The sequence below is a fragment of the Lissotriton helveticus genome, chromosome 1_2 (genome assembly GCF_964261635.1).
Source record: "Lissotriton helveticus chromosome 1_2, aLisHel1.1, whole genome shotgun sequence".
Lineage (NCBI taxonomy): Eukaryota > Metazoa > Chordata > Amphibia > Caudata > Salamandridae > Lissotriton > Lissotriton helveticus.
The window spans coordinates 324,554,273-324,582,059 of NC_136058.1; the positions used below are offsets into that span (position 1 = coordinate 324,554,273).

At 37.5% G+C, this 27,787-nt stretch overlaps 16 non-coding genes across 16 annotated transcripts; all 16 read left to right on the top strand.

Moving 5' to 3' along the window:
• Positions 1-969: 969 nt before the first annotated feature.
• TRNAC-GCA (transfer RNA cysteine (anticodon GCA)) lies at positions 970-1,041 on the top strand. Its single transcript has one exon. It is a non-coding gene; the product is annotated as a tRNA-Cys (tRNA).
• Positions 1,042-2,052: 1,011 nt separating this feature from the next.
• TRNAC-GCA (transfer RNA cysteine (anticodon GCA)) lies at positions 2,053-2,124 on the top strand. Its single transcript has one exon. It is a non-coding gene; the product is annotated as a tRNA-Cys (tRNA).
• Positions 2,125-5,290: 3,166 nt separating this feature from the next.
• On the top strand, positions 5,291-5,362 carry TRNAC-GCA (transfer RNA cysteine (anticodon GCA)). The gene has a single exon. It is a non-coding gene; the product is annotated as a tRNA-Cys (tRNA).
• A 2,084-nt stretch (positions 5,363-7,446) lies between these two features.
• TRNAC-GCA (transfer RNA cysteine (anticodon GCA)) lies at positions 7,447-7,518 on the top strand. Its single transcript has one exon. It is a non-coding gene; the product is annotated as a tRNA-Cys (tRNA).
• A 1,011-nt stretch (positions 7,519-8,529) lies between these two features.
• TRNAC-GCA (transfer RNA cysteine (anticodon GCA)) lies at positions 8,530-8,601 on the top strand. The gene has a single exon. It is a non-coding gene; the product is annotated as a tRNA-Cys (tRNA).
• Positions 8,602-11,779: 3,178 nt separating this feature from the next.
• On the top strand, positions 11,780-11,851 carry TRNAC-GCA (transfer RNA cysteine (anticodon GCA)). The gene has a single exon. It is a non-coding gene; the product is annotated as a tRNA-Cys (tRNA).
• Positions 11,852-13,948: 2,097 nt separating this feature from the next.
• Positions 13,949-14,020, top strand: TRNAC-GCA (transfer RNA cysteine (anticodon GCA)). Its single transcript has one exon. It is a non-coding gene; the product is annotated as a tRNA-Cys (tRNA).
• Positions 14,021-15,032: 1,012 nt separating this feature from the next.
• TRNAC-GCA (transfer RNA cysteine (anticodon GCA)) lies at positions 15,033-15,104 on the top strand. The gene has a single exon. It is a non-coding gene; the product is annotated as a tRNA-Cys (tRNA).
• A 2,097-nt stretch (positions 15,105-17,201) lies between these two features.
• Positions 17,202-17,273, top strand: TRNAC-GCA (transfer RNA cysteine (anticodon GCA)). Its single transcript has one exon. It is a non-coding gene; the product is annotated as a tRNA-Cys (tRNA).
• A 1,013-nt stretch (positions 17,274-18,286) lies between these two features.
• TRNAC-GCA (transfer RNA cysteine (anticodon GCA)) lies at positions 18,287-18,358 on the top strand. The gene has a single exon. It is a non-coding gene; the product is annotated as a tRNA-Cys (tRNA).
• Positions 18,359-19,368: 1,010 nt separating this feature from the next.
• On the top strand, positions 19,369-19,440 carry TRNAC-GCA (transfer RNA cysteine (anticodon GCA)). The gene has a single exon. It is a non-coding gene; the product is annotated as a tRNA-Cys (tRNA).
• A 2,095-nt stretch (positions 19,441-21,535) lies between these two features.
• TRNAC-GCA (transfer RNA cysteine (anticodon GCA)) lies at positions 21,536-21,607 on the top strand. Its single transcript has one exon. It is a non-coding gene; the product is annotated as a tRNA-Cys (tRNA).
• A 1,013-nt stretch (positions 21,608-22,620) lies between these two features.
• Positions 22,621-22,692, top strand: TRNAC-GCA (transfer RNA cysteine (anticodon GCA)). The gene has a single exon. It is a non-coding gene; the product is annotated as a tRNA-Cys (tRNA).
• A 1,011-nt stretch (positions 22,693-23,703) lies between these two features.
• On the top strand, positions 23,704-23,775 carry TRNAC-GCA (transfer RNA cysteine (anticodon GCA)). Its single transcript has one exon. It is a non-coding gene; the product is annotated as a tRNA-Cys (tRNA).
• Positions 23,776-24,786: 1,011 nt separating this feature from the next.
• On the top strand, positions 24,787-24,858 carry TRNAC-GCA (transfer RNA cysteine (anticodon GCA)). Its single transcript has one exon. It is a non-coding gene; the product is annotated as a tRNA-Cys (tRNA).
• A 2,083-nt stretch (positions 24,859-26,941) lies between these two features.
• On the top strand, positions 26,942-27,013 carry TRNAC-GCA (transfer RNA cysteine (anticodon GCA)). The gene has a single exon. It is a non-coding gene; the product is annotated as a tRNA-Cys (tRNA).
• Positions 27,014-27,787: the final 774 nt, after the last annotated feature.

Genomic DNA, 27,787 nt, shown 5'->3' on the forward strand with positions numbered 1-27,787 from the left:
TCAATTCCATTTGGATCATCTTTGACAGAGTCAGTGTTCCCTTGGATATTGCACTTGAATAGCATTTCAGTGTTTCCTGCTCAAAGCCTGTGAGTAAATGCAGTTTTTAACACTCGGCTTGGTATTCCCTTTGGGAAATTTCTGAAACATCATTGATCAATTTTGGAATTCGACTCTTCCTTTCACAGCACTAAACAAAGGGAATGGACTATGAAACCAATTGACTACTTTCTTATACTGTTTGGTGCTTTCTTGTATTGCACTGAAGAAATGGCGTATAAAACTTGGCAGCGAAGCAGTCAATCTATTTCTCATTTCACCTGTGTCTTCACTCTTACATATATTCCACCTCTTCTCTGTGCTTGCAAAGTATGTGTTTGTTTGAAGCACTTAATTTTTGTGCAACGTAGGAACTATTTAATTTCTCCTTAAAAGCTCTGCCTACGTGCAAGATGTACGAACTATCATTGCAGTTGCAAGAAGGCTGGTCTGAAGAATCAGGCCATTTGCAAACACAAAATGGCTTTTTCTGATGTATTAAATGGAAGGTATTCGAAAGGGGTGTTTGGGTGTACCTTCCAAATACCGAATTGTAGTAGTACGTAGAAATGTTTTTTCACCATAATTTGGCCCAAAACAATCATACTTCATCACCATCTCCATGATTGTGGTAACCAATCCTCAAATGATAAGGTGTCCCGTAAAAACCTCTTCCCCTTTAAGAATGTTTCAAAACAATCATTGTATGTAGAGGCATTGGTCCAATGTACGACTGCCTATTCAAATAAAATAACAATGAAACAAATATCTGTTTTTTAAATGATCCAGTTTTCCTTTAATAAATAATATTAAGGACTACTTCTCCTGTTCCACAGTTTCAAGGTTGTACTTTCTGGCACAACTTAGTATGATCCTCACACTCTTTCATGATGTACTGATATTTTGTCATTCTGACTTTACTGAAAAGCTGGGGATATAGCTCAGTGGTAGAGCATTTGACTGCAGATCAAGAGGTCCCTGGTTCGAATCCGGGTGTCCCCTCACCCTTTTTTGATTCTGTTGTTTGTCATTGGGACTTTTCATCAATTCCATTTGGATCATCTTTGAAAGAGTCAGTGTTCCCTTGGATATTGCACTTTAATAGCATTTCAGTGTTTCCTGCTCAAAACCTGTGAGTAAATGCAGTTTTTAACACTCGGCTTGGTATTCCCTTTGGGAAATTTCTGAAACATCATTGATCAATTTTGGAATTCGGCTTTTCCTTTCACAGCACTAAACAAAGGGAATGGACTATGAAACCAATTGACAACTTTGTTATACTGTTTGGTGCTTTCTTGTATTGCACTGAAGAAATGGCGTATAAAACTTGGCAGCGAAGCAGTCAATCTATTTCTCATTTCACCTGTGTCTTCAGTCTAACATATATTCCACCTCTTCTCTGTGCATGCAAAGTATGTGTTTGTTTGAAGCACTTCATTTTTGTGCAACGTAGGAACTATTTAATTTCTCCTTAAAAGCTCTGCCTACGTGCAAGATGTACGAACTATCATTGCAGTTGCAAGAAGGCTGGTCTGAAGAATCAGGCCATTTGCAAACGCAAAATGGCTTTTTCTGATGTATTAAATGGAAGGTATTCGAAAGGGGTGTTTGGGTGTACCTTCCAAATACCGAATTGTAGTGGTACGTAGAAATCTTTTTCCACCATAATTTGGCCAAAACAATCATACTTCATCACCATCTCCGTGATTGTGGTAACCAATCCTCAAATGATAAGGTGTCCCGTAAAAACCTCTTCCCCTTTAAGAATGTTTCAAAACAATCATTGTATGTAGAGGCATTGGTCCTATGTACCACTGCCTATTCAAATAAAATAACAATGAAACAAATAAATCTGTTTTTTAACTGATCCAGTTTTCCTTTAATAAATAATATTAAGGACTACTTCTCCTGTTCCACAGTTTCAAGGTTGTACTTTCTGGCACAACTTAGTATGATCCTCACACTCTTTCATGATGTACTGATATTTTGTCATTCTTATTTTACTGAAAAGCTGGGGATATAGCTCAGTGGTAGAGCATTTGACTGCAGATCAAGAGGTCCCTGGTTCAAATCCGGGTGTCCCCTCACCCTATTTTGATTCTGTTGTTTATAATTGGGACTTTTCATCAATTCCATTTGGATCATCTTTGACTGAGTCAGTGTTCCCTTGGATATTGCACTTTAATAGCATTTCAGTGTTTCCTGCTCAAAGCCTGCTGTGAGTAAATGCAGTTTTTAACACTCGGCTTGGTATTCCCTTTGGGAAATTTCTGAAACATTGATCAATTTTGGAATTCGGCTCTTCCTTTCACAGCACTAAACAAAGGGAATGGACTATGAAACCAATTGACAACTTTGTTATACTGTTTGGGGCTTTCTTGTATTGCACTGAAGAAATGGCGTAAAAAAATTGGCAGCGAAGCAGTCAATCTATTTCTCATTTCACCTTTGTCTTCAGTCTTACATATATTCCACCTCTTCTCTGTGCATGCAAAGTATGTGTTTGTTTGAAGCACTTCACTTTTTGTGCAACCTAGGAACTATTTAATTTCTCCTTAAAAGCTCTGCCTACGTGCAAGATGTACAAACTATCTTTGCAGTTGCAAGAAGGCTGGTCTGAAGAATCAGGCTATTTGCAAACGCAAAGTGGCTTTTTCTGATGTATTAAATGGAAGGTATTCGAAAGGGGTGTTTGGGTGTACCTTCCAAATACCGAATTGTAGTGGTACGTACAAATGTTTTTCCACCATAATTTGGCCCAAAACAATCATACTTCATCACCATCTCAGTGATTGTGGTAACCAATCCTCAAATGATAAGTTGTCCCGTAAAAAATTCTTCCCCTTTAAGAATGTTTCAAAACAATCATTGTATGTAGAGGCATTGGTCCAATGTACGACTGCCTATTCAAATAAAATAACAATGAAACAAATATCTGTTTTTTAAATGATCCAGTTTTCCTTTAATAAATAATATTAAGGACTACTTCTCCTGTTCCACAGTTTCAAGGTTGTACTTTCTGGCACAACTTAGTATGATCCTCACACTCTTTCATGATGTACTGATATTTTGTCATTCTGATTTTACTGAAAAGCTGGGGATATAGCTCAGTGATAGAGCATTTGACTGCAGATCAAGAGGTCCCTGGTTCGAATCCGGGTGTCCCTTCACCCTATTTTGATTCTGTTGTTTGTCATTGGGACTTTTCATCAATTCCATTTGGATCATCTTTGACTGAGTCAGTGTTCCCTTGGATATTGCACTTTAATAGCATTTCAGTGTTTCCTGCTCAAAGCCTGTGAGTAAATGCAGTTTTTAACACTCGGCTTGGTATTCCCTTTGGGAAATTTCTGAAACATCATTGATCAATTTTGGAATTCGGCTCTTCCTTTCACAGCACTAAACAAAGGGAATGGACTATGAAACCAATTGACAACTTTGTTATACTGTTTGGTGCTTTCTTGTATTACACTGAAGAAATGGCGTATAAAACTTGGCAGCGAAGCAGTCAATCTATTTCTCATTTCACCTGTGTCTTCAGTCTTACATATATTCCACCTCTTCTCTGTGCATACAAAGTATGTGTTTGTTTGAAGCACTTCATTTTTGTGCAACACAGGAACTATTTAATTTCTCCTTAAAAGTTCTGCCTACGTGCAAGATGTACGAACTATCATTGCAGTTGCAAGAAGGCTGGTCTGAAGAATCAGGCCATTTGCAAACGCAAAATGGCTTTTTCTGATGTATTAAATGGAAGGTATTCGAAAGGGGTGTTTGGGTGTACCTTCCAAATACCGAATTGTAGTGGTACGTAGAAATGTTTTTCCACCATAATTTGGCCAAAACAATCATACTTCATCACCATCTCCGTGATTGTGGTAACCAATCCTCAAATGATAAGGTGTCCCGTAAAAACCTCTTCCCCTTTAAGAATGTTTCAAAACAATCATTGTATGTAGAGGCATTGGTCCTATGTACCACTTCCTATTCAAATAAAATAACAATGAAACAAATAAATCTGTTTTTAAATGATCCAGTTTTCCTTTAATAAATAATATTAAGGACTACTTCTCCTGTTCCACAGTTTCAAGGTTGTACTTTCTGGCACAACTTAGTATGATCTTTACACTCTTTCATGATGTACTGATATTTTGTTATTCTGATTTTGCTGAAAAGCTGGGGATATAGCTCAGTGGTAGAGCATTTGACTGCAGATCGAGAGGTCCCTGGTTCTAATCCGGGTGTCCCCTCACCCTATTTTGATTCTGTTGTTTGTAATTGGGACGTTTCATCAATTCCATTTGGATCATCTTTGACAGAGTCAGTGTTCCCTTGGATATTAATAGCATTTCAGTGTTTCCTGCTCAAAGCCTGTGAGTAAATGCAGTTTTTAACACTCGGCTTGATATTCCCTTTGGGAAATTTCTGAAACATTGATCAATTTTGGAATTCTGCTCTTCCTTTCACAGCACTAAACAAAGGGAATGGACTATGAAACCAATTGACAACTTTGTTATACTGTTTGGTGCTTTCTTGTATTGCACTGAAGAAATGACGTATAAAACTTGGCAGCGAAGCAGTCAATCTATTTCTCATTTCACCTTTGTCTTCAGTCTTACATATATTCCACCTCTTCTCTGTGCATGCAAAGTATGTGTTTGTTTGAAGCACTTCACTTTTTGTGCAACCTAGGAACTATTTAATTTCTCCTTAAAAGCTCTGCCTACGTGCAAGATGTACGAACTATCTTTGCAGTTGCAAGAAGGCTGGTCTGAAGAATCAGGCTATTTGCAAACGCAAAGTGGCTTTTTCTGATGTATTAAATGGAAGGTATTCGAAAGGGGTGTTTGTGTGTACCTTCCAAATACCGAATTGTAGTGGTACGTACAAATGTTTTTCCACCATAATTTGGCCCAAATCAATCATACTTCATCACCATCTCAGTGATTGTGGTAACCAATCCTCAAATGATAAGTTGTCCCATAAAAACCTCTTCCCCTTTTAGAATGTTTCAAAACAATCATTGTATGTAGAGGCATTCGTCCAATGTACGACTGCCTATTCAAATAAAATAACAATGAAACAAATATCTGTTTTTTAAATGATCCAGTTTTCCTTTATTAAATAATATTAAGGACTACTTCTCCTGTTCCACAGTTTCAAGGTTGTACTTTCTGGCACAACTTAGTATGATCCTCACACTCTTTCATGATGTACTGATATTTTGTCATTCTGATTTTAATGAAAAGCTGGGGATATAGCTCAGTGGTAGAGCATTTGACTGCAGATCAAGAGGTCCCTGGTTCAAATCCGGGTGTCCCCTCACCCTATTTTGATTCTGTTGTTTGTAATTGGGACTTTTCATCAATTCCATTTGGATCATCTTTGACAGAGTCAGTGTTCCCTTGGATATTGCACTTTAATAGCATTTCAGTGTTTCCTGCTCAAAACCTGTGAGTAAATGCAGTTTTTAACACTCGGCTTGGTATTCCCTTTGGGAAATTTCTGAAACATCATTGATCAATTTTGGAATTCGGCTCTTCCTTTCACAGCACTAAACAAAGGGAATGGACTATGAAACCAATTGACAACTTTGTTATACTGTTTGGTGCTTTCTTGTATTGCACTGAAGAAATGGCGTATCAAACTTGGCAGCGAAGCAGTCAATCTATTTCTCATTTCACCTGTGTCTTCAGTCTTACATATATTCCACCTCTTCTCTGTGCATGCAAAGTATGTGTTTGTTTGAAGCACTTCATTTTTGTGCAACGTAGGAACTATTTAATTTCTCCTTAAAAGCTCTGCCTATGTGCAAGATGTACGAACTATCATTGCAGTTGCAAGAAGGCTGGTCTGAAGAATCAGGCCATTTGCAAACGCAAAATGACTTTTTCTGATGTATTAAATGGAAGGTATTCGAAAGGGGTGTTTGGGTGTACCTTCCAAATACCGAATTGTAGTGGTATGTAGAAATGTTTTTCCACCATAATTTGGCCAAAACAATCATACTTCATCACCATCTCCGTGATTGTGGTAACCAATCCTCAAATGATAAGGTGTCCCGTAAAAACCTCTTCCCCTTTAAGAATGTTTCAAAACAATCATTGTATGTATAGGCATTGGTCCTATGTACCACTGCCTATTCAAATAAAATAACAATGAAACAAATAAATCTGTTTTTTAACTGATCCAGTTTTCCTTTAATAAATAATATTAAGGACTACTTCTCCTGTTCCACAGTTTCAAGGTTGTACTTTTTGGCATAACTTAGTATGATCTTTACACTCTTTCATGATGTACTGATATTTTGTTATTCTGATTTTGCTGAAAAGCTGGGGATATAGCTCAGTGGTAGAGCATTTGACTGCAGATCGAGAGGTCCCTGGTTCTAATCCGGGTGTCCCCTCACCCTATTTTGATTCTGTTGTTTGTAATTGGGACGTTTCATCAATTCCATTTGGATCATCTTTGACAGAGTCAGTGTTCCCTTGGATATTAATAGCATTTCAGTGTTTCCTGCTCAAAGCCTGTGAGTAAATGCAGTTTTTAACACTCGGCTTGATATTCCCTTTGGGAAATTTCTGAAACATTGATCAATTTTGGAATTCTGCTCTTCCTTTCACAGCACTAAACAAAGGGAATGGACTATGAAACCAATTGACAACTTTGTTATACTGTTTGGTGCTTTCTTGTATTGCACTGAAGAAATGACGTATAAAACTTGGCAGCGAAGCAGTCAATCTATTTCTCATTTCACCTTTGTCTTCAGTCTTACATATATTCCACCTCTTCTCTGTGCATGCAAAGTATGTGTTTGTTTGAAGCACTTCACTTTTTGTGCAACCTAGGAACTATTTAATTTCTCCTTAAAAGCTCTGCCTACGTGCAAGATGTACGAACTATCTTTGCAGTTGCAAGAAGGCTGGTCTGAAGAATCAGGCTATTTGCAAACGCAAAGTGGCTTTTTCTGATGTATTAAATGGAAGGTATTCGAAAGGGGTGTTTGTGTGTACCTTCCAAATACCGAATTGTAGTGGTACGTACAAATGTTTTTCCACCATAATTTGGCCCAAATCAATCATACTTCATCACCATCTCAGTGATTGTGGTAACCAATCCTCAAATGATAAGTTGTCCCATAAAAACCTCTTCCCCTTTTAGAATGTTTCAAAACAATCATTGTATGTAGAGGCATTCGTCCAATGTACGACTGCCTATTCAAATAAAATAACAATGAAACAAATATCTGTTTTTTAAATGATCCAGTTTTCCTTTATTAAATAATATTAAGGACTACTTCTCCTGTTCCACAGTTTCAAGGTTGTACTTTCTGGCACAACTTAGTATGATCCTCACACTCTTTCATGATGTACTGATATTTTGTCATTCTGATTTTAATGAAAAGCTGGGGATATAGCTCAGTGGTAGAGCATTTGACTGCAGATCAAGAGGTCCCTGGTTCAAATCCGGGTGTCCCCTCACCCTATTTTGATTCTGTTGTTTGTAATTGGGACTTTTCATCAATTCCATTTGGATCATCTTTGACAGAGTCAGTGTTCCCTTGGATATTGCACTTTAATAGCATTTCAGTGTTTCCTGCTCAAAACCTGTGAGTAAATGCAGTTTTTAACACTCGGCTTGGTATTCCCTTTGGGAAATTTCTGAAACATCATTGATCAATTTTGGAATTCGGCTCTTCCTTTCACAGCACTAAACAAAGGGAATGGACTATGAAACCAATTGACAACTTTGTTATACTGTTTGGTGCTTTCTTGTATTGCACTGAAGAAATGGCGTATCAAACTTGGCAGCGAAGCAGTCAATCTATTTCTCATTTCACCTGTGTCTTCAGTCTTACATATATTCCACCTCTTCTCTGTGCATGCAAAGTATGTGTTTGTTTGAAGCACTTCATTTTTGTGCAACGTAGGAACTATTTAATTTCTCCTTAAAAGCTCTGCCTATGTGCAAGATGTACGAACTATCATTGCAGTTGCAAGAAGGCTGGTCTGAAGAATCAGGCCATTTGCAAACGCAAAATGACTTTTTCTGATGTATTAAATGGAAGGTATTCGAAAGGGGTGTTTGGGTGTACCTTCCAAATACCGAATTGTAGTGGTATGTAGAAATGTTTTTCCACCATAATTTGGCCAAAACAATCATACTTCATCACCATCTCCGTGATTGTGGTAACCAATCCTCAAATGATAAGGTGTCCCGTAAAAACCTCTTCCCCTTTAAGAATGTTTCAAAACAATCATTGTATGTATAGGCATTGGTCCTATGTACCACTGCCTATTCAAATAAAATAACAATGAAACAAATAAATCTGTTTTTTAACTGATCCAGTTTTCCTTTAATAAATAATATTAAGGACTACTTCTCCTGTTCCACAGTTTCAAGGTTGTACTTTTTGGCATAACTTAGTATGATCCTCACACTCTTTCATGATGTACTGATATTTAGTCATTCTGATTTTACTGATAAGCTGGGGATATAGCTCAGTGGTAGAGCATTTGACTGCAGATCAAGAGGTCCCTGGTTCAAATCTGGGTGTCCCCTCACCCTATTTTGATTCTGTTGTTTGTAATTGGGACTTTTCATCAATTCCATTTGGATCATCTTTGACAGAGTCAGTGTTCCCTTGGATATTGCACTTTAATAGCATTTCAGTGTTTCCTGCTCAAAGCCTGTGAGTAAATGCAGTTTTTAACACTCGGCTTGGTATTCCCTTTGGGAAATTTCTGAAACATCATTGATCAATTTTGGAATTCGGCTCTTCTTTCACAGCACTAAACAAAGGGAATGGACTATGAAACCAATTGACAACTTTGTTACACTGTTTGTTGCTTTCTTGTATTACACTGAAGAAATGGCGTATAAAACTTGGCAGCGAAGCAGTCAATCTATTTCTCATTTCACCTGTGTCTTCAGTCTTACATATATTCCACCTCTTCTCTGTGCATGCAAAGTATGTGTTTGTTTGAAGCACTTCATTTTTGTGCAACATAGGAACTATTTAATTTCTCCTTTAAAGCTCTGCCTACGTGCAAGATGCACGAACTATCATTGCAGTTGCAAGAAGGCTGGTATGAAGAATCAGGCCATTTGCAAACGCAAAATGGCTTTTTTCTGATGTATTAAATGCAAGGTATTCGAAAGGGGTGTTTGGGTGTACCTTCCAAATACCGAATTGTAGTGGTACGTAGAAATGTTTTTCCACCATAATTTGGCCAAAACAATCATACTTCATCACCATCTCCGTGATTGTGGTAACCAATCCTCAAATGATAAGGTGTCCCGTAAAAACCTCTTCCCCTTTAAGAATGTTTCAAAACAATCATTGTATGTAGAGGCATTGGTCCTATGTACCACTGCCTATTCAAATAAAATAACAATGAAACAAATAAATCTGTTTTTTAACTGATCCAGTTTTCCTTTAATAAATAATATTAAGGAATACTTCTCCTGTTCCACAGTTTCAAGGTTGTACTTTCTGGCATAACTTAGTATGATCCTCACACTCTTTCATGATGTACTGATATTTAGTCATTCTGATTTTACTGATAAGCTGGGGATATAGCTCAGTGGTAGAGCATTTGACTGCAGATGAAGAGGTCCCTGGTTCAAATCCGGGTGTCCCCTTACCCTATTTTGATTCTGTTGTTTGTAATTGGGACTTTTCATCAATTCCATTTGGATCATATTTGACAGAGTCAGTGTTCCCATGGATATTGCACTTTAATAGCATTTCAGTGTTTCCTGCTCAAAGCCTGTGAGTAAATGCAGTTTTTAACACTCGGCTTGGTATTCCCTTTGGGAAATTTCTGAAACATCATTGATCAATTTTGGAATTCGGCTCTTCCTTTCACTGCACTAAACAAAGGGAATGGACTATGAAACCAATTGACAACTTTGTTATACTGTTTGGTGCTTTATTGTATTACACTGAAGAAATGGCGTATAAAACTTGGCAGCGAAGCAGTCAATCTATTTCTCATTTCACCTGTGTCTTCAGTCTTACATATATTCCAACTCTTCTCTGTGCATGCAAAGTATGTGTTTGTTTGAAGCACTTCATTTTTGTGCAACATAGGAACTATTTAATTTCTCCTTTAAAGCTCTGCCTACGTGCAAGATGCACGAACTATCATTGCAGTTGCAAGAAGGCTGGTCTGAAGAATCATGCCATTTGCAAACGCAAAATGGCTTTTTTCTGATGTATTAAATGCAAGGTATTCGAAAGGGGTGTTTGGGTGTACCTTCCAAATACCGAATTGTAGTGGTACGTAGAAATGTTTTTCCACCATAATTTGGCCAAAACAATCATACTTCATCACCATCTCTGTGATTGTGGTAACCAATCCTCAAATAATAAGGTGTCCCGTAAAAACCTCTTCCCCTTTAAGAATGTTTCAAAACAATCATTGTATGTAGAGGCATTGGTCCTATGTACCACTGACTATTCAAATAAAATAACAATGAAACAAATAAATCTGTTTTTTAACTGATCCAGTTTTCCTTTAATAAATAATATTAAGGACTACTTCTCCTGTTCCACAGTTTCAAGGTTGTACTTTCTGGCACAACTTAGTATGATCCTCACACTCTTTCATGATGTACTGATATTTTGTCATTCTTATTTTACTGAAAAGCTGGGGATATAGCTCAGTGGTAGAGCATTTTTCTGTAGATCAAGAGGTCCCTGGTTCAAATCTGGTTGTCCTCTCACCCTATTTTGATTCTGTTGTTTGTAATTGGGACTTTTCATCAATTCCATTTGGATCATCTTTGACAGAGTCAGTGTTCCCTTGGATATTGCACTTTAATAGCATTTCAGTGTTTCCTGCTCAAAACCTGTGAGTAAATGCAGATTTTAACTCTCGGCTTGGTATTCCCTTTGGGAAATTTCTGTAACATCATTGATCAATTTTGGAATTCGGCTCTTCCTTTCACAGCACTAAACAAAGGGAATGGACTATGAAACCAATTGACAACTTTGTTATATTGTTTGGTGCTTTCTTGTATTGCACTGAAGAAATGGCGTATAACACTTGGCAGCGAAGCAGTCAATCTATTTCTCATTTCACCTGTGTCTTCAGTCTTACATATATTCCACCTCTTCTCTGTAAATGCAAAGTATGTGTTTGTTTGAAGCACTTCATTTTTGTGCAACGTAGGAACTATTTAATTTCTCCTTAAAAGCTCTGCCTACGTGCAAGATGTACGAACTATCATTGCAGTTGCAAGAAGGCTGGTCTGAAGAATCAGGCCATTTGCAAATGCAAAATGACTTTTTCTGATGTATTAAATGGAAGGTATTCGAAAGGGGTGTTTGGGTGTACCTTCCAAATACCGAATTGTAGTGGTACGTAGAAATGTTTTTCCACCATAATTTGGCCAAAACAATCATACTTCATCACCATCTCCGTGATTGTGGTAACCAATCCTCAAATGATAAGGTGTCCCGTAAAAACCTCTTCCCCTTTAAGAATGTTTCAAAACAATCATTGTATGTAGAGGCATTGGTCCTATGTACCACTGCCTATTCAAATAAAATAACAATGAAACAAATAAATCTGTTTTTTAACTGATCCAGTTTTCCTTTAATAAATAATATTAAGGACTACTTCTCCTGTTCCACAGTTTCAAGGTTGTACTTTCTGGCATAACTTAGTATGATCCTCACACTCTTTCATGATGTACTGATATTTAGTCATTCTGATTTTACTGATAAGCTGGGGATATAGCTCAGTGGTAGAGCATTTGACTGCAGATCAAGAGGTCCCTGGTTCAAATCCGGGTGTCCCCTTACCCTATTTTGATTCTGTTGTTTGTAATTGGGACTTTTCATCAATTCCATTTGGATCATCTTTGACAGAGTCAGTGTTCCCTTGGATATTGCACTTTAATAGCATTTCAGTGTTTCCTGCTCAAAGCCTGTGAGTAAATGCAGTTTTTAACACTCGGCTTGGTATTCCCTTTGGGAAATTTCTGAAACATCATTGATCAATTTTGGAATTCGGCTCTTCCTTTCACTGCACTAAACAAAGGGAATGGACTATGAAACCAATTGACAACTTTGTTATGCTGTTTGGTGCTTTATTGTATTACACTGAAGAAATGGCGTATAAAACTTGGCAGCGAAGCAGTCAATCTATTTCTCATTTCACCTGTGTCTTCAGTCTTACATATATTCCACCTCTTCTCTGTGCATGCAAAGTATGTGTTTGTTTGAAGCACTTCATTTTTGTGCAACATAGGAACTATTTAATTTCTCCTTTAAAGCTCTGCCTACGTGCAAGATGCACGAACTATCATTGCAGTTGCAAGAAGGCTGGTCTGAAGAATCATGCCATTTGCAAACGCAAAATGGCTTTTTTCTGATGTATTAAATGCAAGGTATTCGAAAGGGGTGTTTGGGTGTACCTTCCAAATACCGAATTGTAGTGGTACGTAGAAATGTTTTTCCACCATAATTTGGCCAAAACAATCATACTTCATCACCATCTCTGTGATTGTGGTAACCAATCCTCAAATAATAAGGTGTCCCGTAAAAACCTCTTCCCCTTTAAGAATGTTTCAAAACAATCATTGTATGTAGAGGCATTGGTCCTATGTACCACTGACTATTCAAATAAAATAACAATGAAACAAATAAATCTGTTTTTTAACTGATCCAGTTTTCCTTTAATAAATAATATTAAGGACTACTTCTCCTGTTCCACAGTTTCAAGGTTGTACTTTCTGGCACAACTTAGTATGATCCTCACACTCTTTCATGATGTACTGATATTTTGTCATTCTTAATTTACTGAAAAGCTGGGGATATAGCTCAGTGGTAGAGCATTTGACTGCAGATCAAGAGGTCCCTGGTTCAAATCTGGTTGTCCTCTCACCCTATTTTGATTCTGTTGTTTGTAATTGGGACTTTTCATCAATTCCATTTGGATCATCTTTGACTGAGTCAGTGTTCCCTTGGATATTGCACTTTAATAGCATTTCAGTGTTTCCTGCTCAAAGCCTGTGAGTAAATGTAGTTTTTAACACTCCGCTTGGTATTCCCTTTGGGAAATTTCTGAAACATCATTGATCAATTTTGGAATTCGGCTCTTCCTTTCACAGCACTAAACAAAGGGAATGGACTATGAAACCAATTGACAACTTTGTTATACTGTTTGGTGCTTTCTTGTATTGCACTGAAGAAATGACGTATAAAACTTGGCAGCGAAGCAGTCAATCTATTTCTCATTTCACCTTTGTCTTCAGTCTTACATATATTCCACCTCTTCTCTGTGCATGCAAAGTATGTGTTTGTTTGAAGCACTTCACTTTTTGTGCAACCTAGGAACTATTTAATTTCTCCTTAAAAGCTCTGCCTACGTGCAAGATGTACGAACTATCTTTGCAGTTGCAAGAAGGCTGGTCCGAAGAATCAGGCTATTTGCAAACGCAAAGTGGCTTTTTCTGATGTATTAAATGGAAGGTATTCGAAAGGGGTGTTTGTGTGTACCTTCCAAATACCGAATTGTAGTGGTACGTACAAACGTTTTTCCACCATAATTTGGCCCAAATCAATCATACTTCATCACCATCTCAGTGATTGTGGTAACCAATCCTCAAATGATAAGGTGTCCAGTAAAAACCTCTTCCCCTTTAAGAATGTTTCAAAACAATCATTGTATGTAGAGGCATTGGTCCTATGTACCACTGCCTATTCAAATAAAATAACAATGAAACAAATAAATCAGTTTTTTAACTGATCCAGTTTTCCTTTAATAAATAATATTAAGGACTACTTCTCCTGTTCCACAGTTTCAAGGTTGTACTTTCTGGCACAACTTAGTATGATCCTCACACTCTTTCAGGATGTACTGATATTTAGTCATTCTGATTTTACTGATAAGCTGGGGATATAGCTCAGTGGTAGAGCATTTGACTGCAGATCAAGAGGTCCCTGGTTCAAATCCGGGTGTCCCCTCACCCTATTTTGATTCTGTTGTTTGTAATTGGGACTTTTCATCAATTCCATTTGGATCATCTTTGACAGAGTCAGTGTTCCCTTGGATATTGCACTTTAATAGCATTTCAGTGTTTCCTGCTCAAAGCCTGTGAGTAAATGCAGTTTTTAACACTCGGCTTGGTATTCCCTTTGGGAAATTTCTGAAACATCATTGATCAATTTTGGAATTCGGCTCTTCCTTTCACAGCACTAAACAAAGGGAATGGACTATGAAACCAATTGACAACTTTGTTATACTGTTTGGTGCTTTCTTCTATTACACTGAAGAAATGGCGTATAAAACTTGGCAGCGAAGCAGTCAATCTATTTCTCATTTCACCTGTGTCTTCAGTCTTACATATATTCCACCTCTTCTCTGTGCATGCAAAGTATGTGTTTGTTTGAAGCACTTCATTTTTGTGCAACATAGGAACAATTTAATTTCTCCTTTGAAGCTCTGCCTACGTGCAAGATGCACGAACTATCATTGCAGTTGCAAGAAGGCTGGTCTGAAGAATCAGGCCATTTGCAAACGCAAAATGGCTTTTTTCTGATGTATTAAATGCAAGGTATTCGAAAGGGGTGTTTGGGTGTACCTTCCAAATACCGAATTGTAGTGGTACGTAGAAATGTTTTTCCACCATAATTTGGCCCAAAACAATCATACTTCATCACCATGTCAGTGATTGTGGTAACCAATCCTCAAATGATAAGGTGTCCCGTAAAAACCTCTTCCCCTTTAAGAATGTTTCAAAACAATCATTGTATGTAGAGGCATTGGTCCTATGTACCACTGCCTATTCAAATAAAATAACAATGAAACAAATAAATCTGTTTTTAAATGATCCAGTTTTCCTTTAATAAATAATATTAAGGACTACTTCTCCTGTTCCACAGTTTCAAGGTTGTACTTTCTGGCACAACTTACTATGATCCTCACACTCTTTCATGATGTACTGATATTTTGTCATTCTGATTTTACTGAAAAGCTGGGGATATAGCTCAGTGGTAGAGCATTTGACTGCAGATCAAGAGGTCCTTGGTTCAAATCCGGGTGTCCCCTCAACCTATTTTGATTCTGTTGTTTGTAATTGGTACTTTTCATCAATTCCATTTGGATCATCTTTGACAGAGTCAGTGTTCCCTTGGATATTGCACTTTAATAGCATTTCAGTGTTTCCTGCTCAAAACCTGTGAGTAAATGCAGTTTTTAACACTCGGCTTGGTATTCCCTTTGGGAAATTTCTGAAACATCATTGATCAATTTTGGAATTCGGCTCTTCCTTTCACAGCACTAAACAAAGGGAATGGACTATGAAACCAATTGACAACTTTGTTATACTGTTTGGTGCTTTCTTGTATTGCACTGAAGAAATGGCATATAAAACTTGGCAGCGAAGCAGTCAATCTATTTCTCATTTCACCTGTGTCTTCAGTCTTACATATATTCCACCTCTTCTCTGTGCATGCAAAGTATGTGTTTGTTTGAAGCACTTCATTTTTGTGCAACGTAGGAACTATTTAATTTCTCCTTAAAAGCTCTGCCTACGTGCAAGATGTACGAACTATCATTGCAGTTGCAAGAAGGCTGGTCTGAAGAATCAGGCCATTTGCAAACGCAAAATGGCTTTTTCTGATGTATTAAATGGAAGGTATTCGAAAGGGGTGTTTTGGTGTACCTTCCAAATACCGAATTGTAGTGGTACGTAGAAATGTTTTTCCACCATATTTTGGCCAAAACAATCATACTTCATCACCATCTCTGTGATTGTGGTAACCAATCCTCAAATAATAAGGTGTCCCGTAAAAACCTCTTCCCCTTTAAGAATGTTTCAAAACAATCATTGTATGTAGAGGCATTGGTCCTATATACCACTGCCTATTCAAATAAAATAACAATGAAACAAATAAATCTGTTTTTTAACTGATCCAGTTTTCCTTTAATAAATAATATTAAGGACTACTTCTCCTGTTCCACAGTTTCAAGGTTGTACTTTATGGCACAACTTAGTATGATCCTCACACTCTTTCATGATGTACTGATATTTTGTCATTCTTATTTTGCTGAAAAGCTGGGGATATAGCTCAGTGGTTGGTGCATTTGACTGCAAATCAAGAGGTCCCTGGTTCAAATCCAGGTGTCCCCTCACCCAATTTTGATTCTGTTGTTTGTATTTGGGACTTTTCATCAATTCCATTTGGATCATCTTTGACTGAGTCAGTGTTCCCTTGGATATTGCACTTTAATAGCATTTCAGTGTTTCCTGCTCAAAGCCTGTGAGTAAATGCAGTTTTTAACACTCCGCTTGGTATTCCCTTTGGGAAATTTCTGAAACATCATTGATCAATTTTGGAATTCGGCTCTTCCTTTCACAGCACTAAACAAAGGGAATGGACTATGAAACCAATTGACAACTTTGTTATACTGTTTGGTGCTTTCTTGTATTGCACTGAAGAAATGACGTATAAAACTTGGCAGCGAAGCAGTCAATCTATTTCTCATTTCACCTTTGTCTTCAGTCTTACATATATTCCACCTCTTCTCTGTGCATGCAAAGTATGTGTTTGTTTGAAGCACTTCACTTTTTGTGCAACCTAGGAACTATTTAATTTCTCCTTAAAAGCTCTGCCTACGTGCAAGATGTACGAACTATCTTTGCAGTTGCAAGAAGGCTGGTCCGAAGAATCAGGCTATTTGCAAACGCAAAGTGGCTTTTTCTGATGTATTAAATGGAAGGTATTCGAAAGGGGTGTTTGTGTGTACCTTCCAAATACCGAATTGTAGTGGTACGTACAAACGTTTTTCCACCATAATTTGGCCCAAATCAATCATACTTCATCACCATCTCAGTGATTGTGGTAACCAATCCTCAAATGATAAGGTGTCCAGTAAAAACCTCTTCCCCTTTAAGAATGTTTCAAAACAATCATTGTATGTAGAGGCATTGGTCCTATGTACCACTGCCTATTCAAATAAAATAACAATGAAACAAATAAATCAGTTTTTTAACTGATCCAGTTTTCCTTTAATAAATAATATTAAGGACTACTTCTCCTGTTCCACAGTTTCAAGGTTGTACTTTCTGGCACAACTTAGTATGATCCTCACACTCTTTCAGGATGTACTGATATTTAGTCATTCTGATTTTACTGATAAGCTGGGGATATAGCTCAGTGGTAGAGCATTTGACTGCAGATCAAGAGGTCCCTGGTTCAAATCCGGGTGTCCCCTCACCCTATTTTGATTCTGTTGTTTGTAATTGGGACTTTTCATCAATTCCATTTGGATCATCTTTGACAGAGTCAGTGTTCCCTTGGATATTGCACTTTAATAGCATTTCAGTGTTTCCTGCTCAAAGCCTGTGAGTAAATGCAGTTTTTAACACTCGGCTTGGTATTCCCTTTGGGAAATTTCTGAAACATCATTGATCAATTTTGGAATTCGGCTCTTCCTTTCACAGCACTAAACAAAGGGAATGGACTATGAAACCAATTGACAACTTTGTTATACTGTTTGGTGCTTTCTTCTATTACACTGAAGAAATGGCGTATAAAACTTGGCAGCGAAGCAGTCAATCTATTTCTCATTTCACCTGTGTCTTCAGTCTTACATATATTCCACCTCTTCTCTGTGCATGCAAAGTATGTGTTTGTTTGAAGCACTTCATTTTTGTGCAACATAGGAACAATTTAATTTCTCCTTTAAAGCTCTGCCTACGTGCAAGATGCACGAACTATCATTGCAGTTGCAAGAAGGCTGGTCTGAAGAATCAGGCCATTTGCAAACGCAAAATGGCTTTTTTCTGATGTATTAAATGCAAGGTATTCGAAAGGGGTGTTTGGGTGTACCTTCCAAATACCGAATTGTAGTGGTACGTAGAAATGTTTTTCCACCATAATTTGGCCCAAAACAATCATACTTCATCACCATGTCAGTGATTGTGGTAACCAATCCTCAAATGATAAGGTGTCCCGTAAAAACCTCTTCCCCTTTAAGAATGTTTCAAAACAATCATTGTATGTAGAGGCATTGGTCCTATGTACCACTGCCTATTCAAATAAAATAACAATGAAACAAATAAATCTGTTTTTTAACTGATCCAGTTTTCCTTTAATAAATAATATTAAGGTCTACTTCTCCTGTTCCACAGTTTCAAGGTTGTACTTTCTGGCACAACTTAGTATGATCCTCACACTCTTTCATGATGTACTGATATTTTGTCATTCTTATTTTACTGAAAAGCTGGGGATATAGCTCAGTGGTAGAGCATTTGACTGCAGATCAAGAGGTCCCTGGTTCAAATCCGGTTGTCCCCTCACCCTATTTTGATTCTGTTGTTTGTAATTGGGACTTTTCATCAATTCCATTTGGATCATCTTTGACAGAGTCAGTGTTCCCTTGGATATTGCACTTTAATAGCATTTCAGTGTTTCCTGCTCAAAACCTGTGAGCAAATGCAGATTTTAACTCTCGGCTTGGTATTCCCTTTGGGAAATTTCTGTAACATCATTGATCAATTTTGGAATTCGGCTCTTCCTTTCACAGCACTAAACAAAGGGAATGGACTATGAAACCAATTGACAACTTTGTTATACTGTTTGGTGCTTTCTTGTATTGCACTGAAGAAATGGCGTATAAAACTTGGCAGCGAAGCAGTCAATCTATTTCTCATTTCACCTCTGTCTTCAGTCTTACATATATTTCACCTCTTCTCTGTGCATGCAAAGTATGTGTTTGTTTGAAGCACTTCATTTTTGTGCAACGTAGGCACTATTTAATTTCTCCTGAAAAGCTCTGCCTACTTGCAAGATGTACGAACTATCATTGCAGTTGCAAGAAGGCTGATCTGAAGAATCAGGCCTTTTGCAAACGCAAAATGGCTTTTTCTGATGTGTTAAATGGAAGGTATTCGAAAGGGGTGTTTGGGTGTACCTTCCAAATACCGAATTGTAGTGGTACGTAGAAATGTTTTTCCACCATAATTTGGCCAAAACAATCATACTTCATCACCATCTCCGTGATTGTGGTAACCAATCCTTAAATAATAAGGTGTCCCGTAAAAACCTCTTCCCCTTTAAGAATGTTTCAAAACAATCATTGTATGTAGAGGCATTGGTCCTATGTACCACTGCCTATTCAAATAAAATAACAATGAAACAAATAAATCTGTTTTTAAATGATCCAGTTTTCCTTTAATAAATAATATTAAGGACTACTTCTCCTGTTCCACAGTTTCAAGGTTGTACTTTCTGGCACAACTTAGTATGATCCTCACACTCTTTCTTGATGTACTGATATTTTGTCATTCTGATTTTACTGAAAAGCTGGGGATATAGCTCAGTGGTAGAGCATTTGACTGCAGATCAAGAGGTCCTTGGTTCAAATCCGGGTGTCCCCTCACCCTATTTTGATTCTGTTGTTTGTAATTGGTACTTTTCATCAATTCCATTTGGATCATCTTTGACAGAGTCAGTGTTCCCTTGGATAATGCACTTTAATAGCATTTCAGTGTTTCCTGCTCAAAACCTGTGAGTAAATGCAGTTTTTAACACTCGGCTTGGTATTCCCTTTGGGAAATTTCTGAAACATCATTGATCAATTTTGGAATTCGGCTCTTCCTTTCACAGCACTAAACAAAGGGAATGGACTATGAAACCAATTGACAACTTTGTTATACTGTTTGGTGCTTTCTTGTATTGCACTGAAGAAATGGCGTATAAAACTTGGCAGCGAAGCAGTCAATCTATTTCTCATTTCACCTGTGTCTTCAGTCTTACATATATTCCACCTCTTCTCTGTGCATGCAAAGTATGTGTTTGTTTGAAGCACTTCATTTTTGTGCAACGTAGGAACTATTTAATTTCTCCTTAAAAGCTCTGCCTACGTGCAAGATGTACGAACTATCATTGCAGTTGCAAGAAGGCTGGTCTGAAGAATCAGGCCATTTGCAAACACAAAATGGCTTTTTCTGATGTATTAAATGGAAGGTATTCGAAAGGGGTGTTTTGGTGTACCTTCCAAATACCGAATTGTAGTGGTACGTAGAAATGTTTTTCCACCATATTTTGGCCAAAACAATCATACTTCATCACCATCTCTGTGATTGTGGTAACCAATCCTCAAATAATAAGGTGTCCCGTAAAAACCTCTTCCCCTTTAAGAATGTTTCAAAACAATCATTGTATGTAGAGGCATTGGTCCTATATACCACTGCCTATTCAAATAAAATAACAATGAAACAAATAAATCTGTTTTTTAACTGATCCAGTTTTCCTTTAATAAATAATATTAAGGACTACTTCTCCTGTTCCACAGTTTCAAGGTTGTACTTTATGGCACAACTTAGTATGATCCTCACACTCTTTCATGATGTACTGATATTTTGTCATTCTTATTTTACTGAAAAGCTGGGGATATAGCTCAGTGGTTGGTGCATTTTACTGCAAATCAAGAGGTCCCTGGTTCAAATCCGGGTGTCCCCTCACCCTATTTTGATTCTGTTGTTTGTAATTGGGACTTTTCATCAATTCCATTTGGATCATCTTTGACAGAGTCAGTGTTCCCTTGGATATTGCACTCTAATAGCATTTCAGTGTTTCCTGCTCAAAACCTGTGAGTAAATGCAGTTTTTAACACTCGGCTGGGTATTCCCTTTGGGAAATTTCTGAAACATCATTGATCAATTTTGGAATTTGGCTCTTCCTTTCACAGCACTAAACAAAGGGAATGGACTATGAAACCAATTGACAACTTTGTTATACTGTTTGGTGCTTTCTTGTATTGCACTGAAGAAATGGCGTATAAAACTTGGCAGCGAAGCAGTCAATCTATTTCTCATTTCACCTGTGTCTTCAGTCTTACATATATTCCACCTCTTCTCTGTGCATGCAAAGTATGTGTTTGTTTGAAGCACTTCATTTTTGTGCAACGTAGGAACTATTTAATTTCTCCTTAAAAGCTCTGCCTACGTGCAAGATGTACGAACTATCATTGCAGTTGCAAGAAGGCTGGTCTGAAGAATCAGGCCATTTGCAAACGCAAAATGACTTTTTCTGATGTATTAAATGGAAGGTATTCGAAAGGGGTGTTTGGGTGTACCTTCCAAATACCGAATTGTAGTGGTACGTAGAAATGTTTTTCCACCATAATTTGGCCAAAACAATCATACTTCATCACCATCTCCGTGATTGTGGTAACCAATCCTCAAATGATAAGGTGTCCAGTAAAAACCTCTTCCCCTTTAAGAATGTTTCAAAACAATCATTTTATGTAGAGGCATTGGTCCTATGTACCACTGCCTATTCAAATAAAATAACAATGAAACAAATAAATCTGTTTTTTAACTGATCCAGTTTTCCTTTAATAAATAATATTAAGGACTACTTCTCCTGTTCCACAGTTTCAAGGTTGTACTTTCTGGCACAACTTAGTATGATCCTCACACTCTTTCATGATGTACTGATATTTAGTCATTCTGATTTTACTGATAAGCTGGGGATATAGCTCAGTGGTAGAGCATTTGACTGCAGATCAGGAGGTCCCTGGTTCAAATCCGGGTGTCCCCTCACCCTATTTTGATTCTGTTGTTTGTAATTGGGACTTTTCATCAATTCCATTTGGATCATCTTTGACAGAGTCAGTGTTCCCTTGGATATTGCACTTTAATAGCATTTCAGTGTTTCCTGCTCAAAGCCTGTGAGTAAATGCAGTTTTTAACACTCGGCTTGGTATTCCCTTTGGGAAATTTCTGAAACATCATTGATCAATTTTGGAATTCGGCTCTTCCTTTCACAGCACTAAACAAAGGGAATGGACTATGAAACCAATTGACAACTTTGTTATACTGTTTGGTGCTTTCTTGTATTACACTGAAGAAATGGCGTATAAAACTTGGCAGCAAAGCAGTAAATCTATTTCTCATTTCACCTGTGTCTTCAGTCTTACATATATTCCACCTCTTCTCTGTGCATGCAAAGTATGTGTTTGTTTGAAGCACTTCATTTTTGTGCAACATAAGAACTATTTAATTTCTCCTTTAAAGCTCTGCCTACGTGCAAGATGCACGAACTATCATTGCAGTTGCAAGAAGGCTGGTCTGAAGAATCAGGCCATTTGCAAACGCAAAATGGTTTTTTTCTGATGTATTAAATGCAAGGTATTCGAAAGGGGTGTTTGGGTGTACCTTCCAAATACCGAATTGTAGTGGTACGTAGAAATGTTTTTCCACCATAATTTGGCCCAAAACAATCATACTTCATCACCATGTCAGTGATTGTGGTAACCAATCCTCAAATGATAAGGTGTCCCGTAAAAACCTCTTCCCCTTTAAGAATGTTTCAAAACAATCATTGTATGTAGAGGCATTGGTCCTATGTACCACTGCCTATTCAAATAAAATAACAATGAAACAAATAAATCTGTTTTTTAACTGATCCAGTTTTCCTTTAATAAATAATATTAAGGACTACTTCTCCTGTTCCACAGTTTCAAGGATGTACTTTCTGGCACAACTTAGTATGATCCTCACACTCTTTCATGATGTACTGATATTTTGTCATTCTTATTTTACTGAAAAGCTGGGGATATAGCTCAGTGGTAGAGCATTTGACTGCAGATCAAGAGGTCCCTGGTTCAAATCCGGGTGTCCCCTCACCCTATTTTGATTCTGTTGTTTGTAATTGGGACTTTTCATCAAATCCATTTGGATCATCTTTGACAGAGTCAGTGTTCCCTTGGATATTGCACTTTAATAGCATTTCAGTGTTTCCTGCTCAAAACCTGTGAGTAAATTCAGTTTTTAACACTCGGCTTGGTATTCCCTTTGGGAAATTTCTGTAACATCATTGATCAATTTTGGAATTCGGCTCTTCCTTTCACAGCACTAAACAAAGGGAATGGACTATGAAACAAATTGACAACTTTGTTATACTGTTTGGTGCTTTCTTGTATTGCACTGAAGAAATGGCGTATAAAACTTGGCAGCGAAGCAGTAAATCTATTTCTCATTTCACCTCTGTCTTCAGTCTTACATATATTTCACCTCTTCTCTGTGCATGCAAAGTATGTGTTTGTTTGAAGCACTTCATTTTTGTGCAACGTAGGAACTATTTTTTTTCTCCTGAAAAGCTCTGCCTACTTGCAAGATGTACGAACTATCATTGCAGTTGCAAGAAGGCTGATCTGAAGAATCAGGCCATTTGCAAACGCAAAATGGCTTTTTCTGATGTGTTAAATGGAAGGTATTCGAAAGGGGTGTTTGGGTGTACCTTCCAAATACCGAATTGTAGTGGTACGTAGAAATGTTTTTCCACCATAATTTGGCCAAAACAATCATACTTCATCACCATCTCCGTGATTGTGGTAACCAATCCTCAAATGATAAGGTGTCCCGTAAAAACCTCTTCCCCTTTAAGAATGTTTCAAAACAATCATTGTATGTAGAGTCATTGGTCCTATGTACCACTGCCTATTCAAATAAAATAACAATGAAACAAATAAATCTGTTTTTTAACTGATCCAGTTTTCCTTTAATAAATAATATTAAGGACTACTTCTCCTGTTCCACAGTTTCAAGGTTGTACTTTCTGGCACAACTTAGTATGATCCTCACACTCTTTCATGATGTACTGATATTTTGTCATTCTTATTTTAGTGAAAAGCTGGGGATATAGCTCAGTGGTAGAGCATTTGACTGCAGATCAAGAGGTCCCTGGTTCAAATCCGGGTGTCCCCTCACCCTATTATGATTCTGTTGTTTGTAATTGGGACTTTTCATCAATTCCATTTGGATCATCTTTGACAGAGTCAGTGTTCCCTTGGATATTGCACTTTAATAGCATTTCAGTGTTTCCTGCTCAAAGCCTGTGAGTAAATGCAGTTTTTAACACTCGGCTTGGTATTCCCTTTGGGAAATTTCTGAAACATCATTGATCAATTTTGGAATTCGGCTCTTCCTTTCACAGCACTAAACAAAGGGAATGGACTATGAAACCAATTGACAACTTTGTTATACTGTTTGGTGCTTTCTTGTATTGCACTGAAGAAATGGCGTATAAAACCTGGCAGCGAAGCAGTCAATCTATTTCTCATTTCACCTGTGTCTTCAGTCTTACATATATTCCACCTCTTCTCTGTGCATGCAAAGTATGTGTTTGTTTGAAGCACTTCATTTTTGTGCAACGTAGGAACTATTTAATTTCTCCTTAAAAGCTCTGCCTACGTGCAAGATGTACGAACTATCATTGCAGTTGCAAGAAGGCTGGTCTGAAGAATCAGGCCATTTGCAAACGCAAAATGGCTTTTTCTGATGTATTAAATGGAAGGTATTTGAAAGGGGTGTTTTGGTGTACCTTCCAAATACCGAATTGTAGTGGTACGTAGAAATGTTTTTCCACCATATTTTGGCCAAAACAATCATACTTCATCACCATCACTGTGATTGTGGTAACCAATCCTCAAATAATAAGGTGTCCCGTAAAAACCTCTTCCCCTTTAAGAATGTTTCAAAACAATCATTGTATGTAGAGGCATTGGTCCTATGTACCACTGCCTATTCAAATAAAATAACAATGAAACAAATAAATCTGTTTTTTAACTGATCCAGTTTTCCTTTAATAAATAATATTAAGGACTACTTCTCCTGTTCCACAGTTTCAAGGTTGTACTTTCTGGCACAACTTAGTATGATCCTCACACTCTTTCATGATGTACTGATATTTTGTCATTCTGACTTTACTGAAAAGCTGGGGATATAGCTCAGTGGTAGAGCATTTGACTGCAGATCAAGAGGTCCCTGGTTCAAATCCGGGTGTCCCCTCACCCTATTTTGATTCTGTTGTTTGTAATTGGGACTTTTCATCAATTCCATTTGGATCATCTTTGACTGAGTCAGTGTTCCCTTGGATATTGCACTTTAATAGCATTTCATTGTTTCCTGCTCAAAGCCTGTGAGTAAATGCAGTTTTTAACACTCGGCTTGGTATTCCCTTTGGGAAATTTCTGAAACATCATTGATCAATTTTGGAATTCGGCTCTTCCTTTCACAGCACTAAACAAAGGGAATTCACTATGAAACCAATTGACAACTTTGTTATACTGTTTGGTGCTTTCTTGTATTACACTGAAGAAATGGCGTATAAAACTTGGCAGCGAAGCAGTCAATCTATTTCTCATTTCACCTGTGTCTTCAGTCTTACATATATTCCACCTCTTCTCTGTGCATGCAAAGTATGTGTTTGTTTGAAGCACTTCATTTTTGTGCAACATAGGAACTATTTAATTTCTCCTTAAAAGCTCTGCCTACGTGCAAGATGTACGAACTATCATTGCAGTTGCAAGAAGGCTGGTCTGAAGAATCAGGCCATTTGCAAACGCAAAATGGCTTTTTCTGATGTATTAAATGGAAGGTATTCGAAAGGGGTGTTTGGGTGTACCTTCCAAATACCGAATTGTAGTGGTACGTAGAAATGTTTTTCCACCATAATTTGGCCAAAACAATCATACTTCATCACCATCTCCGTGATTGTGGTAACCAATCCTCAAATGATAAGGTGTCCCGTAAAAACCTCTTCCCCTTTAAGAATGTTTCAAAACAATCATTGTATGTAGAGGCATTGGTCCTATGTACCACTTCCTATTCAAATAAAATAACAATGAAACAAATAAATCTGTTTTTAAATGATCCAGTTTTCCTTTAATAAATAATATTAAGGACTACTTCTCCTGTTCCACAGTTTCAAGGTTGTACTTTCTGGCACAACTTAGTATGATCTTTACACTCTTTCATGATGTACTGATATTTTGTTATTCTGATTTTACTGAAAAGCTGGGGATATAGCTCAGTGGTAGAGCATTTGACTGCAGATCGAGAGGTCCCTGGTTCTAATCCGGGTGTCCCCTCACCCTATTTTGATTCTGTTGTTTGTAATTGGGACGTTTCATCAATTCCATTTGGATCATCTTTGACAGAGTCAGTGTTCCCTTGGATATTAATAGCATTTCAGTGTTTCCTGCTCAAAGCCTGTGAGTAAATGCAGTTTTTAACACTCGGCTTGATATTCCCTTTGGGAAATTTCTGAAACATTGATCAATTTTGGAATTCTGCTCTTCCTTTCACAGCACTAAACAAAGGGAATGGACTATGAAACCAATTGACAACTTTGTTATACTGTTTGGTGCTTTCTTGTATTGCACTGAAGAAATGACGTATAAAACTTGGCAGCGAAGCAGTCAATCTATTTCTCATTTCACCTTTGTCTTCAGTCTTACATATATTCCACCTCTTCTCTGTGCATGCAAAGTATGTGTTTGTTTGAAGCACTTCACTTTTTGTGCAACCTAGGAACTATTTAATTTCTCCTTAAAAGCTCTGCCTACGTGCAAGATGTACGAACTATCTTTGCAGTTGCAAGAAGGCTGGTCTGAAGAATCAGGCTATTTGCAAACGCAAAGTGGCTTTTTCTGATGTATTAAATGGAAGGTATTCGAAAGGGGTGTTTGTGTGTACCTTCCAAATACCGAATTGTAGTGGTACGTACAAATGTTTTTCCACCATAATTTGGCCCAAATCAATCATACTTCATCACCATCTCAGTGATTGTGGTAACCAATCCTCAAATGATAAGTTGTCCCATAAAAACCTCTTCCCCTTTTAGAATGTTTCAAAACAATCATTGTATGTAGAGGCATTCGTCCAATGTACGACTGCCTATTCAAATAAAATAACAATGAAACAAATATCTGTTTTTTAAATGATCCAGTTTTCCTTTATTAAATAATATTAAGGACTACTTCTCCTGTTCCACAGTTTCAAGGTTGTACTTTCTGGCACAACTTAGTATGATCCTCACACTCTTTCATGATGTACTGATATTTTGTCATTCTGATTTTAATGAAAAGCTGGGGATATAGCTCAGTGGTAGAGCATTTGACTGCAGATCAAGAGGTCCCTGGTTCAAATCCGGGTGTCCCCTCACCCTATTTTGATTCTGTTGTTTGTAATTGGGACTTTTCATCAATTCCATTTGGATCATCTTTGACAGAGTCAGTGTTCCCTTGGATATTGCACTTTAATAGCATTTCAGTGTTTCCTGCTCAAAACCTGTGAGTAAATGCAGTTTTTAACACTCGGCTTGGTATTCCCTTTGGGAAATTTCTGAAACATCATTGATCAATTTTGGAATTCGGCTCTTCCTTTCACAGCACTAAACAAAGGGAATGGACTATGAAACCAATTGACAACTTTGTTATACTGTTTGGTGCTTTCTTGTATTGCACTGAAGAAATGGCGTATCAAACTTGGCAGCGAAGCAGTCAATCTATTTCTCATTTCACCTGTGTCTTCAGTCTTACATATATTCCACCTCTTCTCTGTGCATGCAAAGTATGTGTTTGTTTGAAGCACTTCATTTTTGTGCAACGTAGGAACTATTTAATTTCTCCTTAAAAGCTCTGCCTATGTGCAAGATGTACGAACTATCATTGCAGTTGCAAGAAGGCTGGTCTGAAGAATCAGGCCATTTGCAAACGCAAAATGACTTTTTCTGATGTATTAAATGGAAGGTATTCGAAAGGGGTGTTTGGGTGTACCTTCCAAATACCGAATTGTAGTGGTATGTAGAAATGTTTTTCCACCATAATTTGGCCAAAACAATCATACTTCATCACCATCTCCGTGATTGTGGTAACCAATCCTCAAATGATAAGGTGTCCCGTAAAAACCTCTTCCCCTTTAAGAATGTTTCAAA